Source organism: Ixodes scapularis, unplaced genomic scaffold (assembly GCF_016920785.2).
Source record: "Ixodes scapularis isolate PalLabHiFi unplaced genomic scaffold, ASM1692078v2 PGA_scaffold1__304_contigs__length_218370807, whole genome shotgun sequence".
NCBI classification, from domain to species: Eukaryota; Metazoa; Arthropoda; class Arachnida; order Ixodida; family Ixodidae; genus Ixodes; species Ixodes scapularis.
The window spans coordinates 34,649,543-34,665,109 of record NW_024609846.1 but is presented as its reverse complement, the minus strand read 5'-3'; positions in this window follow the sequence as shown (position 1 = coordinate 34,665,109).

The window sequence follows — 15,567 nt, the reverse complement described above, 5'->3', positions numbered from 1 at the left end:
ACGTGGAAGACCAAGCTGTTCAAGTTTAAAAAGCAGTTTTTCATGAGGCACCTTATCGAAAGCTTTGCTGAAGTCCAGGAAAAGCACATCAAATTGACCCCCCCTATCGAGGATTTGCGCAAACTCATGGATGGTAGTGACGAGTTGGGTCGTAGTTGATAAGCATTTGCGAAATCCATGTTGAAATTCTGTTAGAAGATTACGACTGTCCAGCAGTTCATTGATTTGGCTGCAGATGATGTGCTCTATTAATTTACACGAAGAAGAAGTCAAGGAAATTGGACGGTAGTTCTCAACTGCTAGGCGATCCCCTTTTTTGTGCACAGTTACCACTATGGCAGTGCGCCAATCATCTGGCACCGAGCTGTTTGAGTATGATGCACGAAAAATAATGAGAAGATAATGGGCTAGGGACTCCGCGTACCGTCGTAAAAACGTGTTTGGAATCTTGTCCGGACCAGCACTTGTTTTCGTTTTCAGTGGCAACAGCAAAGAAACTATGCCGTATTAAGTTATGAACTCAGAGTGATAGTTTGATGTGGTGGAAATCACATAAACATGGTTACGAATATCGGAGAAAACCGACTGAAAATACTCATTGAAATGGCACGCTATAACACCAGGATCAGTTGAGACAGTGTCATCCACCACGATTTGCTCAACAGGCTTATTTTTTTCAGTCAAGTAGCGCCAAAACTTTTGGGGGTCATATTTAAGATAGTTTAGAAGCGTTCCGGAGAAGTAGTTGTTTTTAGCCACTGCAATTAGGCTACGAAGATCGCTCTGCTGATTGGTGACATCACAGTTAACCGGCCTTGATTTCTTCGCTCGTTTTATCCTGCGTTTGAGATGTATGATTTTTCTGTTAATCCACGGATTATTACGATTAATACGCTTGTATTTTGTAGGTACAAATTTGTCAAGGCAGTATTCCCATAAGTTCTTAAATTTTAGCCAAAGGGTATCAACATTTGTATCAGTGAAATTATCAAGATTTATGTCAAGATAATCGAGTATGCTAGTATCGTCAGCTCCCGAGTAGTCTTTGAAAGGTGAATATATAGCTCTTTTTGTAGGTAAAAAGCGCTCAAGTAAACAAGTCAAGAGGACCAAATAGTGATCAGATATACCCTGTTCAACAGATATGGTGCAATCACTAAGCGGATTGTTTACGAAAACAAGATCAAGAATTGAGTGACTTGTACCATGTACTCCGGTTGGATCCTGAACTAACTGCGTCAGATCAAAGGCGAACATCATATCAAAAATAATTTCAGTTGCAGAAAAAGAACCACACATATTCGCCCAGTCAACGGACGGGGTATTAAAGTCACCAGCCAGGATTATTTTATGGCTGCTAAATTTAAACAACTGGTCAAATAACCTGCACAAGTAGTCAGGAGTAGCAGAGGGGCGTCGATAAACAGTTCCAAGGATCACAGTGTTGCCCCAACAGCTAAGGCGTAGAAACAAGCTTTCATGATTTTTTATGGTTTCCAGGACCGTTTCAATGCCTGGTTTAAGTAAAACAGCCAGTCCGCCACCCCTTCCATCACGATCCCTGCGAAATACATTGTACTGATCCGGAAATACTTCTCCGTCACTAATGTAATGAGTAAGCCAGGTTTCGGTTACAACACAAACATGCGGGTCATGCGTAAGAAGGATAGATTCAAGTGCATGTGATTTGTCGACGACACTCTGTGCATTTAAGTTCAAAAGTCGAAACTGTTTACGATTAGGTACAAGTCAGCCAGAACGGGTGGTTTTTATCTGGGTTGAAATACTTGCGCGTGTGTTTTTGTTTTCGTCCCATACAAATACATCGTCATTCACGTGAAGCTTATCATTAAATAGATAAACACGGGCGCCTCTATCTTCATCGTTTCTGGCACTCTCCGACAGCATTTTTCTTTTCATGAGTGTAGCCTGCAAGTAATCATTGTTTATAAACACTTTCAAGCCTTTAAGTTTTTTAGCATTACGTATATACGTTTTTTAGAGTTTTAACATATAGACGCACAATTTACACACTAATTCACATTCAGACTTGCTTTTATTCACACCCTGTAGCTCCCTAGTGCTTGCAATAGCTTCTTGTTGAGCTATTGCAAGCTCTGCAAACGGAGTGGCACCTTTCCACCCTTCGCAGGCTGTAAAGCTGTGGCTTGCACGGCTCTAGCAGGTCGCACCTCGCTCACTGGCTCTATCATGAAGCATAGCTGGTGCATGAGTCGCACCACACCGTAAGGCCATATACGTTCGGGTCGCGGCACCTGGGATCATTCGTCACTGCACTCAGGTATGGTATGGTGGAATGGTCGGGGCATGAAGCAGGGGTACAACTCGAAAATGCTGATCTTCATCACATTTGAAACACATTTTTTATTACTTTGTGTCAAGTTGTCAGCATTTTACGGGTGAGGAAGCAAACAGCAGCGAGGGCAAGAAAACAAAAATTGAAAGCTGCTCTTACTGAGAATCTATTACGATCACTAGGAAGCTGCGAAGTATAGTTAAAACGCTTCTAAAGGTGAATCAGCGTATAAATTATGTGCTAGTGCCTCAAAAATCGAAAACACAATTTAAATATAATTAATAAGTGTAAAAATATACACCAGGAGGACTTAAACCAGAACTACACAGTCTTAAGTTTGAAATTCGACACCTAAAACCATTCGGCCACCACCCAATTTTATTTCCAGGTTTAGCGAGGTATATGAATTTCATGTACAGCTGTCGGCTGCAAGAGTGTTTGCTTTATTTTCATGTACTTCACTATTCTCACCAAATATGACAAGTGACCAAGAACAGAACCTCATTTTTCTGCCGAGGCACTGCGCTTGCCTCAAGGCAAGCTAGCCTGTCTTGCTGGGCTCAAATTGTGTTTCATCACCCGTTTAAAATTCTGTTGTCGCTCATCAAAAGAAGAAAAAAAAAAAAAAACTGTGACTAAGACCGACTTGTTCTGGTGTGTAGGTGCCTTCGACAGTAAACTCTGCTAAATGAGGCAAAATATATATTATATTTTTCTTAGCAAATATGCATTGTTATAGCAAAATGTGCTACACTATTTAACTAAGGTGAAACAGAAAACGACCCTCTTCCCCTGGGTCTGTTTCCATCTCTCGCAGACACTATTTCCTGCTTTTTGTGGTTTGTATCAGACTTTTGTGTCTCTTTCCGGCCAAAACATCTGTGTTAGACTAAGACTGATTTCTTTAGGATATGTGCAGGTATTCTTCGCAGCAAATGGCTGCGAATCAGGAACACGAGTTTGTTCTCGGTCACCGAGAGCAAGTATTTTCAAGGTGCCGTGGTCTCAGCGAGAAACTCCTGAAGCGCTACTTTGGACCCTACAAAGTGCTTCGTCGACTCGGGGATCTGAACTACGAGGTGATGCCCGACGGAACACGGACTTCCTCACGCCGTCCTCCACGACCGGAAGTCATCCACGTCGTGCGACTGAAGCCGTACTACGCTCGATAGGACTGTGGACCCTAGGTGTTCCAAATGACTCTTTAGTTTACCGTCCTTTTTATTTGCTTTGTTTTGTTTTTGGGTTGCATCGGGACGATGCCCTTTTTTTAAAGGGGGGAGTAATGTCGCGCGCGCGGCTGGCCAAGTAGGCAGCGCGCGCGTGGCCTAACGGTTATCGCGCTTGCTTTCCAAGCTGAAAGCCAGGGTTCAATTCCTGGCCGCGGAGGCACATTTTTTTGTTGACTCTGTAAAGTAATGTTCTGGTAAATTCGAGAACCATGTTGCTTGTTCGAGGTCGGAATGTTCTACACACCGAACCTTCCACGCCGATTATTCCAGAAGCCCACACGTGTACATAAGGGGCTCCGCGTGGCGATCTGCAGTCAGTCTCGTCCCAGCGCTCGATCCTGCGGTTTCGCCGACTTCGACGCCCGCGACGCTTTGTTATTATCTTTTGTACTCTTTTATTTTTGGCACAAGTTCGCCACATTAAACGATTATTTCTTCCTGTTCATCTATTGTTTTTGGTCACCACCCGTGACACTATTGCCCGCCTATATGAGTGTTGTGTTTCATTCCTCTTGCACGGCCACTCGATTAGGACTACCCTTGGGAGCGGCCTGCCGTATGGCTCACTCCGGCTGGCAGGTCTGAAATCGCAGAGCTGCCTCGTCTACCTGGACGATGTCGTGGTATTCTCACGAGATTTCGACGAACACCTCAGACGACTTCGAGCCGTGCTTCAAGCCATCAAGACCGCCGGCCTGTCACTCAAGCCAACAAAGTGTCGGTTCGCCCATGGGGAACTAAAGTTCCTCGGCCACGTTGTGAACAACAAAGGTGTTCTACCTGACCCCGAGAAAACCCGCGCCGTAGCTGCATTTGCGCCGCCGCCTGACAAAAAGGCAGTAAGAAGATTTCTCGGACTCTGTGCCTATTACAGGCGCTTTGTTCGAGACTTCGCCAAACTATCCGCACCGCTGACACACCTCACGAAGGACGCCGTGAAGTTCGAATGGACAGAAGAACACCAAAGGTCATTCGACGAGCTCAAACGAAGACCCCATACGCCCCCGATTCTTGGCCATTTCGGCCAGTTTGCTGAAACCGAGATCCACACCGACGCCAGTAACACCGGACTGGGTGCGGTACTAGTCCAAGTGCAGGACGGTGCAGAGCGAGTTATCGCATACGCAAGTCGGACGCTAACGCGGAGACGAACTATTCAACGACTGAAAAGGAGTGCCTTGCTGTCGTCTGGGCAATAACAAAGTTTCGCCCATATTTGTATCGAAGTCCTTTTCGCGTGGTCACAGACCACCACTCGCTCTTCTGGCTGGCGAATCTGAAAGACCCCTCCGGACGCCTCGCTCGGTGGAGCCTACGACTGCAGGAGTTCGACATGACCGTGGTGTACAAGTCCGGCCGGAAGCACAATGATGCCGACTGCCTGTCGAGGGCCCCAGTCGAGGCCGGTCCTTCCTGCACCAAAGAGGACGACGATGACTGTTTCCTCTGCGCTCTGGATGTCAGCGACATGGCAGCACTCCAGCGAAATGACCCTGAGCTGCGAGCACTCATCGAGCACCTAGAGGGACAAGGAAGCGCCGTTCCGTGCGGTTTTGTACGAACACTGCCAACCTTCTTCATCCGACAAGGTGTGCTCTACAAGGAGAACTTTAGCGACAACAGCACGGCGTGGCTGTTGGTGGTCCCTTCCAGTCTTCAAGAAGAAATGTTTCAAGCCTGCCACGATGACCCGACGGCGGGACACCTTGGTTACAGCAGGACTCTTGCCAGGATACGCGAAAAGTACTACTGGCCCAAGCTTGCGAAGACTGTGCACCACTACACCCGATCTTGCCACGAGTGTCAACGACGAAAGAAGCCACCGACGAGACCGGCAGGACTTCTTCAGCCTATTGCGCCGCCATCTGCCCCATTCCAGCAAATCGGTATGGATTTACTCGGACCTTTCCCACCGTCGACGCAAGGAAATCGATGGATCATCGTCGCAACCGATTATCTCACGCGGTACGCCGAGACCAAAGCCCTTCCATCAGGAACGGCTGTTGAAGTCGCGAAGTTTTTCATCGAGTCCATCGTCCTCCGGCACGGCGCTCCCGAAGTACTGATCTCAGACCGTGGATCATCATTCATGGCCCAGCTGACGCAGGAAGTCCTTCCTCTCAGCCACACCAGCCATCGTCGCACCACGGCGTACCACCCGCAGACCAACGGGCTAACGGAGAGACTCAACAAGACCATCGCCGACATGATCTCCATGTACGTCGACGTGGAGCACAAGACATGGGACGAGGTGTTGCCTCGTCCCATGTCTGCAGACACTTCTTGCTTGTTATATTTGGTCAAGGAGAGATTGCAGTTTATATTCTTGTTCTTCCGAGGGGCTAGTGGTTGCTGCAATTTAACAAAAGGACCAGGTGCTTCAAAGCTATGTTGTTCAGTCAGTGCTTTTATGCGCAAAGAAAAATGTTTTGTGATAGATGGTCTATTTTGAAAGGTGAGTTCAGATTTTACATAATGTATGATTGAGTGAACAGGATTGTTTAACAAATACCGTTTTCGGAAATAGTACTGAACACAAAGAAAAAACCTGCGCCTCTCAAGAGATCATTAATTTGCTTCTGCATATAGACTAGGCACCGGTTTCGTGCGGAATGCCCCCGTTGCAAGCCCGCTACCCTGGTGGTGGATGGGGTCCAACATCTTGAGATTTGTTGCTTTGGCTGACCCATACACGATACAGCCAAAGTCCAAAGTTGAGCGTACAACTGCTCTGTAAATGCGCAAAAGACAGACCCGATCCGTACCCCAGGACTTATGCAAAAGAACTCTCATAATATTTAGCTTTTTCTGGCATCTAGATTTGAGCGACATAATATGTGAACCAAAAGGGAGCTTTTTATCAAAGGTGACACCGAGATACCTATGTTCGGCTCTAACTGGCAGCACTGCCCCTGCCCGGAAATCAGGCCGCTTCTCTGGGAGAAACAGACAACAGTTTTTTCTGTCGGAAACTTGAACCCGTTTTGATCGGCCCTTTTCGTCACTTTTTTTATAGTTATCTGCATTTGGCGCTTACAAGTGGAGTGATTGCAAGACGCAAACGAGATCTGAACGTGGTTTACATAGAACAAGTGCATAACATTTGTTGGTATCATCTGTTACAAAGAATTGATTTTCAAAAGAAACAAAATCACACTCAGAACACAGCCCTAGGGGACACTATTCTCCTGAACAAAGGAAGCAGAAAGTGTATTTACTAAACGCACTTGAAAAGCTCTATCTTTTAAAAAGTTGGCGATGCAGTTGAATATTCTTCCCTGTATACCAACCCGCACAAGATCCTGTAAAATACCGTACCACCAAGTGATATCATAAGGCTTCTCCAGATCAAAAAGCACAGAAATGTAAAACTGCCTCTTAACAAAAGCTTCTTTGATATTAATTTCGAAACGCACAATGTGATCAGCTATAAACCTTGAAGCATGGAAACCACATTGAAAACGACTTAAGACTGTTGCTTTCTAGAATAGAAAAGCCTGTGGTTTACAAGTCTCCCAAAAGTCTTTTCCGGAAAACTTGTCAACGCAATAGGGCGGTAACAAAGGGAATTAGATCTGTCTTTTTCTGATTTTAAAAAGGGGAATAATGTGGATTTTGTCCACTCATTGGGTGGTTTTAGTTCCCATGGCCGCTTGTGATGACTGCGAGTTGAGGGCGAAAACGCTACTCGTCTTTGTGGATTTTTTTATACGACTGCTGTTGCTTGGAAAAAACAGCTAACTCGTGTTTCATAACTCTTAAATGTCAAGAAATACTTCTGAGCTATACTCACTAAAAGTACAAATATAAGTGGCATGGCCCCTTCAAATCAATAAAAGATACATCTGCCCTTTATGCACTCAACATTTTCGCGAAATATGATTGTGTAAATAATATATATTACTAAAGTTAACGTTCATTCTCCGCCTTTCAAATTCTGTAATTTAGTGCAATAAAACACGTAAAAGCAACATATGCAGATGTATTTCCTTTTAAAGCCGTAACTTGATAGGTAAACAACGCTCATGACCGCGGAACTAGTCCCAGAACGCCTGTTACTGAATTGGCCGTGGCTGAGGTGATTGCGGCTGAAGCGCTCGTGTCTGAAGCGATGGTGGTTGAAGTGTATGTGGCTGAACCGCCGGTGGATAAAATTCAAGTGGCTCAAGCACCCATTGCTGAGGCGCCGGTCGTAAGCCACGGTCGCGTAAGCCCCGGTAGCGTAAGACTCGGTCCCGTAAGCTAGTAAGCGCCAGGAGCTGAGGCTGACGTGGCCTGACGTCTTTGACGTCAAGTCACGTCACCTTAGAAGCCGTCCTAGAGGTCGTCCTTGAGATCGTCTAAAAGGTCATTCTGGACATCGCCTTTGACGTCGTCCTTTAGGACATTGTCCTTGACGCTGTCCTAAATACCGCACTTCAGGTCACCCTAAAGCTCGTTCTAGAGGCCATCCTAGACGTCGTTTTTAACGTCGTCCTCTAGGACGTCGTACTCAACGTGGTCCTTGACGCCGCCCTATACGTATTACTTATTTATGGCAAGCTGTCAACAAAACAAAAATATCACGAGAAAGACATGGAAGCTTAATCAGACACGTTTCTATTTTTTTTTTTTTTAATTTGCGGTGGCTGTTGTTACAAGCACAGAAGTGTCAACCGCATATTACAACTGTTCGGAAGCACTCATGCAGAAAAGAGTGCAGAAACTGATGCATCTAAAAACAAAATTAAAAAAAAAAAACGGAAATTTATAAAAAAATTATCACACCTTTTTTGTGCAACAAAAACCTTGTATTAGATTCATCTTGATAGTCGCCACACCAAATTACCGCTCTACATTATTTTCTTGTATCAAAGCCGTCTAATCTATGCCTCCCTTTAGACAACACGATTTTGAGTGCACCGTGAGGGTGTTCAGAGTTGTCATAAAATCATAACATTTCAACTGCTACACCAATTAAACTGCATCTATTAATACTTTCTTGCGTAGAAACCTTGCTCCAAACGCTAAACGGGACACTTCATAATCTGGAGCCGAGACAAATATTCTGGGAATAACTGTTAAAAAATATGTCGTGACTGTTTAATAAAAACATATAAAAATATGTTTTTATTAAAAATTACAGCTGCTCAGTAAGCAAAGTTTAGTCATTTGAAGTTATATTGCTAGTAAATATCTCCTTGTTTCATAAAAAGAACTTCCGGTCGTTATGCCCGCTAAGCAATTTTGTAAAAGAAATATAGGGTGCACGACGACACCTATATTCGTGTAATCGTTTCCGAGTTGTCCGGAACATTTGTATGCAATAAACACGAAAACTTGGGTGTATCTCTTATGCATAATTCCTTTTTTCCGCAAGCAAATTATTATGTTTTCTTTTCTCAGTATGATCCACATATTGTTTATTCAGCAGTGTTAGAAGTGATGTTGCAGAAAATGTATGAAGAAGTTGTATTATCCTGATAGAAACGCCTTTCTTACCTAACCAAACACCAAAATTACTGACAATATTTCTTTCAATACTTACGTTTATTGCTTACGGTCTTCCGAGTGAGTGCTAGTTCTGCAAATAAATAATATAGATGTTTATAATTAATTCATCACTTTACATTAACAAATAGTGCTTTCAGCCGCTAAGGGGAGTCTACCGCACCAGTGGGATGACATATATCATCAGTGCGAACATTTGGAAAGTTACAAGGTAAGTGCAAATGAAACTATGAAAGGTTTAGACCTGCCAAATATTTCCTCTTTATATTAAATGCCCCTTCGGTTGGACATTTTCGATTGTCATTTTTATCTGCATCTGAAAATAAGACAATCTCTATAATTAGTCCAGAATATGAAATGAGGAAAACGAACGCAACAAAGTAGCAATACATATACGAAAAATTGAAAGAATAAAACACAGAGGACAAGCACAGTACAACCACGTTCTTTCATTTCGCAACGACGTTTATTTCGGGCAAAGACATTGCACCCTGAGCGAGACCCCTACAAGATAGGTTGATAAGGGGGAAGGCTAACAGGGAGATGGAAAGGGTGATAGGGGGGACGGAAAGGAACCTGGGAGGTGAAAAAGGTGATAAAGGGGAAAAGAAACTGGAAGATTGAAGGGGTGAAGGAGAAGGAAAAGGGGAACCACGAGGCACGGGCAGAACTACCGTGATGTTGTGTATTTACGGGGGGTTGGGATATTTTTCAAGTTCAGGCTTGAGGAATTCTAATTCCCTTCTTAATAAGGTTACCCTATTGAAAAAGGCCAATATGAACTCGGCTTATTGGAAATATTGTATTCCAATGAAGTTGATGGAAACCAATAAAAACTTATTGTTATCCGATTAACCCAATACGCACGATGGGAATTCATATCGGAGCACAATATCCCGATATTGTATACGGTTATTGGTATACAACAGGATATTGGAGCACAATATCCCGATATAACTTGCGGTTATTGGTATACAACACGATATCGAAGCACAATATCCCGACAGAACTTACGGTTATTGGAATAGAATACGACACCGCGTGCATATTGGTGACCGACATGGACATACTGTGCGGCCACACGATATATAAATATCGGTCGTCGATCACGGGCCCAAAGGAGAATACAATATCGCGTGGATAAATCTCAGAACGAATTCCAAGTTACCAACATGAATTACGTCGGCATATACCGCGGACTAAGAGGATACGTAACACAGTATTGATCGCCCGTGAAGCAACATGTGGATATCGGTACGCCCACATATACGACATCGCGTGAATGATATCGTAGAACAGCAGGAGTTACCATACGGCAATACGAGAGAGAACGATATTGGAGGTGGATACACACAGAACACAAACTTTCCGCGTTGCAAACACATTCACATTGACCGAAAGCGCAAGTGTACGTACGGCACACAGTACACTGAGCCTCGAGCCTTTGAAATGCTAGACAACCACCAAACCATTCAGAATAACTAGCTGGGACACCCGCGACCTACCTTTCAATGAGAAGGCCCAATAACGAAGTGCTCATTGGAGTGATCGTTTTCAAACAAATGTTTATTGTAGTTTTAATGCAACTAAAGTTAGGTTACCGATGTTGAAACCCAAATCGAACGCGATACGTGACAATGTCAGTTCGCACGATAAAATAATGAGGATTAATGGGCTTCACAGGTCACATGCTTCTTACCCGCACATTTATCGATATTGACCCACCTTTTTGGGTAATCATACGTCGTACACAAAATCCACAACCACACACGAGCACATTTCACCCACCACTCTTCGTCGCCTGTTTCACAAGATTCACACACTGTAAAAAACGACGGGAAAAATACGTGCATTTGCGCCATCAAACGATACGTTACAGACTCGTTTTATGAGAAAAGTTTCCATCGTCAACCCGCGCGCGCGAAAGCTCGAGCGCTCGAGCTTCGGAGGCAGTTCGAATTCCGAAGGGAGGCGAGCTGGGCGAGCCGAGCGAGCCGCGAGTAGCCCATCGAGCCAGACAAGCGGCTGAGCGAGCCGCTGAGTGGCCGAATCCGCCGATCCAGCCAAGCCTAGCCAAGCCGCCGAGATTACGCCATTGCCAACGTTACTAAAACACTCAGTTGGGAAACTCGCCGTCGAAACCTGGGCCGCTGGCGTCCACCGAGACCGAGCTAAATGCGACAACAGCGCCACTCTTTATCATTTGTCTGTACTGTAATCACCTTGAGCTTTTTGAAAGCCTGTTTTTGCGTAAAAACAAACGGAAAAGACTCTTTTTGTATTAAATTTATTGGAGTTTAGTACCAAATGATTGGCGCGTGATGTTTTTTTCATCTTTAGTTCGCAAGGTTTTGCGGAACAATTAATATTGTTTTTATAAAACCATGCCTCAGCGGGCCTTCCAGGTAGCGCGTCCCGACCTAGGTGCATTTTAAATTCGGTAGTTCGACGCGGCGCGTCCGCCGGGGAGACGGGGGTTTACCCCTGTCAAAGCCAAAAAATAGAAGTCACGTGCAGCTCCTCGAGTGGCCGCTGCGGGAGAAATGGTGGCGTTGTGTTCGTCATTAGCTCGATGCTCGGAGACAGATTGGGGCCATATTTTTAGGGCTGTCTCTATGGGAGTTTCCCAACTGAGTGTTTTAGTAACGTTGGCCATTGCGCAGCGACCGCGACCGCGCCAACCCGGCGAGACAGCGAGACAGCGAGACAGCGGCGATGGCGGGACCGACGGATAACGGCTCGTCAAGTTCGTCGCGCACTTTGCTTGTGGGCTCCAAGTGAAAGCAACGCACTTTCAATCGCTTCGAAAGGTACGTATAGACGACTTTATTACTTGCAGCATTGAGTGCTTTGGTATACACAGATCAAAGTGAACACTGACGGACAGAAGGGTTACATGATGTTTTGATATCGCAGCTTATTTGAACGCATGCGTCCCCTGCTGAAAGCGTCTGGCTGTGCTCTGTTGCAGACGTCATTTCGACTGCGTGTACTCTGATGTAACTTCTGTCAGTGTTTACACTCGGCTAGCTATCACTCGGCTTGTTATCTCATGTGCGAAATAGACGTAGAAACCAGCGCCTCGTCTCTTTCGGATATTCAAGCTCCAGCCCCCTGGCTCCCAGGGTGCTTACCGGCGCAAACCGTTCGACGTGTTGGATTCGTGGGCTCGTTCGAAGAGGCGTTGTTTAACGCTCACGAGTCGCCGAAGTGTTACCGGAGCTTCTCTTTACGAAAGTCGCGATCGACGCTGGGCTCTGAGCTCGTACTTTTTTCTTCCCTGGTAGACTAAGAGTGCCGACCATTCATCTGTGGTGCCGACTGGCGCCGTACGAAGTTGAGAAAAGCTAGCGAGTCTGTCAGATTTTCGTGACGCCGCCCAACTGCTCTGCTACCGGCTGCGCTCAAAAAATAAGGTAAAAAAAAAAACGCGTTTTTTAATTTTCAAAAAAAATTTTTTTTTTTTTTGCCATGTTTTATTTTAATCGCCGCAAAGTAAATCGCGGCCGTACGTCGGTTGACTCCCGATTACTGTCTCTACATCGTAGATTGTCTCACCACAATGGTGCCTCGTTGGTGTGATCTTATTCTGATATAATTACATCTTGCTTTTTCATCTTGGCACACTTCAAGACGACCTTCTACACGTTGCACTCCTTGTCGACATGTCGCTGGTGTTAGAGACAAATCTGAAGTCGCTGTTTGCTCACTCCTTGGTGCACATATTTCATGTTCAACATCAGGTATCTGAAGGAGGCGCCATGAAACCCTGGAGTTTGTTTAGAGGTACCTCAACATACTGTTTTCAAGTGTCGTTTTTTTTCCTACAAAACCAAATTGCACTTTGTTCGTAATATTGCCGCGCGCAGGGGTCACGGACTTCTAGAAAGTTCTCGTTCACTCTTGCTGCGGACATAACTGTCGTTCATCCCTGTTTTAGTTGTTCTAGAAAGTGCTTGTTCATTCTCGCCCTGAGCGCGCTACGCTCGAACCTTTTTGCGCCGAATCTTCGAGATACTGACTCACTCTAGATAAGAGGCTGCCCGCGACCTTGTCGAGTCAGTCTCGCCCTAGCGCTCGATTCTGCTGACACGCCGACTTCGACGCCCGCGACGCTCTGCTTTCTTCTGTTTCCTTCTTTATTTTTGGCACAAGTTCGCCACATTAAACGTTTATTTATTTCTGTTTATTTCTTGTTTATTGGTCACGACTCACCACCCGTGACATCCTGGTGGAGGTGCGGGGTACCGCATGTTCGTGCAGCGCAGCCCTCCGAGTTCCCGCAGTACAAGTCCGAATCCAAGCTCCCGAGGACCCAACGAAGACCAGATCGAGACTCGATCAAGTCGCCGCACCCAAGGGCTAAACCCGGAATACGGACTTCTACCACCCAGGACCAGGCAGCCGACGATGGCCAACCAGTCGCAGACCCCCGCCGCTCCTGCCGTCGTCTACCTACCCGTCGCTCCTCGGACACCGGCTCCGTTCCACGGCGAACTCCACGAAGACGTTGAAGATTGGATCGACCAATTCGAACGCGTCGCCCGCCACAATAGCTGGACCAACGAGCAACGGCTGCAAAACGTGTATTTCTCGCTCGAGGGGACTGCCAGAAGCTGGTACGAAAATCACGAGTCTTCATTGACATCCTGGGACATTTTCAAGAGCCAGCTGAAGGCGACATTTGTCAACCAGCACCGCCGAGAGAGAGCCGAAGACTTACTGCGTACCAGGACTCAAGGCCCCAACGAGAGCATCACCGGCTTCGTGGAGGATGTTCTCCGCCTAAGCGCCCGCGCCGATCCTCAGGCTACCGAGGAGAAGAAGCTGCACCACCTGATGAGGGGTGTGAAAAGCGAGATTTTCGGCGGTCTCATCCGGAATCCCCCAACAACAGTCGACGAGTTCATCACGGAGGTGACAAATATGGAACGGGCCTTGCTAGCCCGCGCCAGACACTACCAACGACACCCTGGCGTAACTACTCTAGCGACATCTGGATCCGACCTGGGCACCACCCTCCCCGACATCCGTGACCTTATCCGTGAAGCCGTCCGGGAGGAGTTGAAGAAGTTGCTACCTGCTGCCACAAGCCTGGATACGCCCTCAGTCGCCGAGATTGTCCGGGAAGAACTTCAGCAGGCGCTGCAGCCAGAAGTTCTCGCCAGCGCCGCTCCTGAACCACCGAAGCTGAGCTACGCCGCAGCTACCCGACGACCACCGCCCCCTGCTCACCCGTATACGGCGCCACCTCGACGTGAACCTCTAGCGCCGCAGTATTCACGACGCCATGAAGATCGGGCGTACGTCCGCCCAGAACAAGCTGCTCCACGAAAGACCGACGTGTGGAGGACGGCCGATCGACGCCCGTTGTGCTACCACTGCGGGGAGGCCGACCATATCTACCGTCGTTGTCCCTACCGGCAAATGGGCCTGCGTGGGTTTCACCCGAACGACCCACGCCCGAGGTACGGCGAACGCCCTCACGACATCGAAGAGTACGTCCGACGTTCCCCCTCCCCAGTGTCGTCACTCCGCCGTGAAGCCCGCTCCCCATCGCCACGACGTTCAGCCTCCCCAGGGCCACGATCCCGCCGAGAGAGCCTGTCTCCCCTGCGTCGTCGGGAAAACTGAGTGCGGCAACGCCTGGAGGTGACGTTGCCGAAAACGACGGAAGCAAACAGCCTCCAAGAACGCCGGAGCGCTCCCACTCTCTCGACGCCCCGCATTGCACCGACGCGCCTGCAACGGTGTCCAACAACCTAAACGTTGTTATCGATGGCCAAAACGCATCGGCACTCGTTGACACCGGGGCAGACTACTCAGTATTGAGTGGGAGGCTCTCTCGCCACCTTCGAAAAGTCACGACGCCGTGGGATGGACCGCAGATACGAACCGCCGGAGGACACCTCATCACGCCTGTCGGAAGGTGCACCGCTCGCGTCGAAATTCACGGCGAGACGTGTCCTGTGAAATTCGTCATTCTACAAGACTGTTCCAGAGACGTCATTCTCGGCATGGACTTTTTGTGTGAATACGGCGCCGTCATCGACCTTGGAGAAAACAGATTGACGCTGCGGACACCTGTTCCGCCTTCAGAGAAACTCCAAACTGCGTCAGCCGCCGTCCGAGTCGCTGCCGACCACGTGAATCTGCCGCCGCGATCAAGTGTTGTCGTACCTGTCGTGACCAATGCAGCTACCCGTAGCGAAGTTCTTCTGGAAGGTAGCCTCCAGTTACTCCTGGGAAGAGGAATAGGCGTCGCACGAGGAGTAGCTGAACTTCAGGATGGCCGCACTGTGGTCCTCGTGACGAACTTCCGGAATGAAACGCAACACCTCACGAAAGGTGCAGCCGTTGGCCACGTCGAGGATCTCCGAAACTCCTCTGAAATCGCCGCCATTACTGATGAATCCTCGCTACCTCAGCAAGACGGTACGTCGCCAGCGCAACTCGACATCGACCCTAAGCTTCCGGACCCAAAACGACGGCAGCTGATTAACCTCCTCGCCGAATACCGTGACTGCT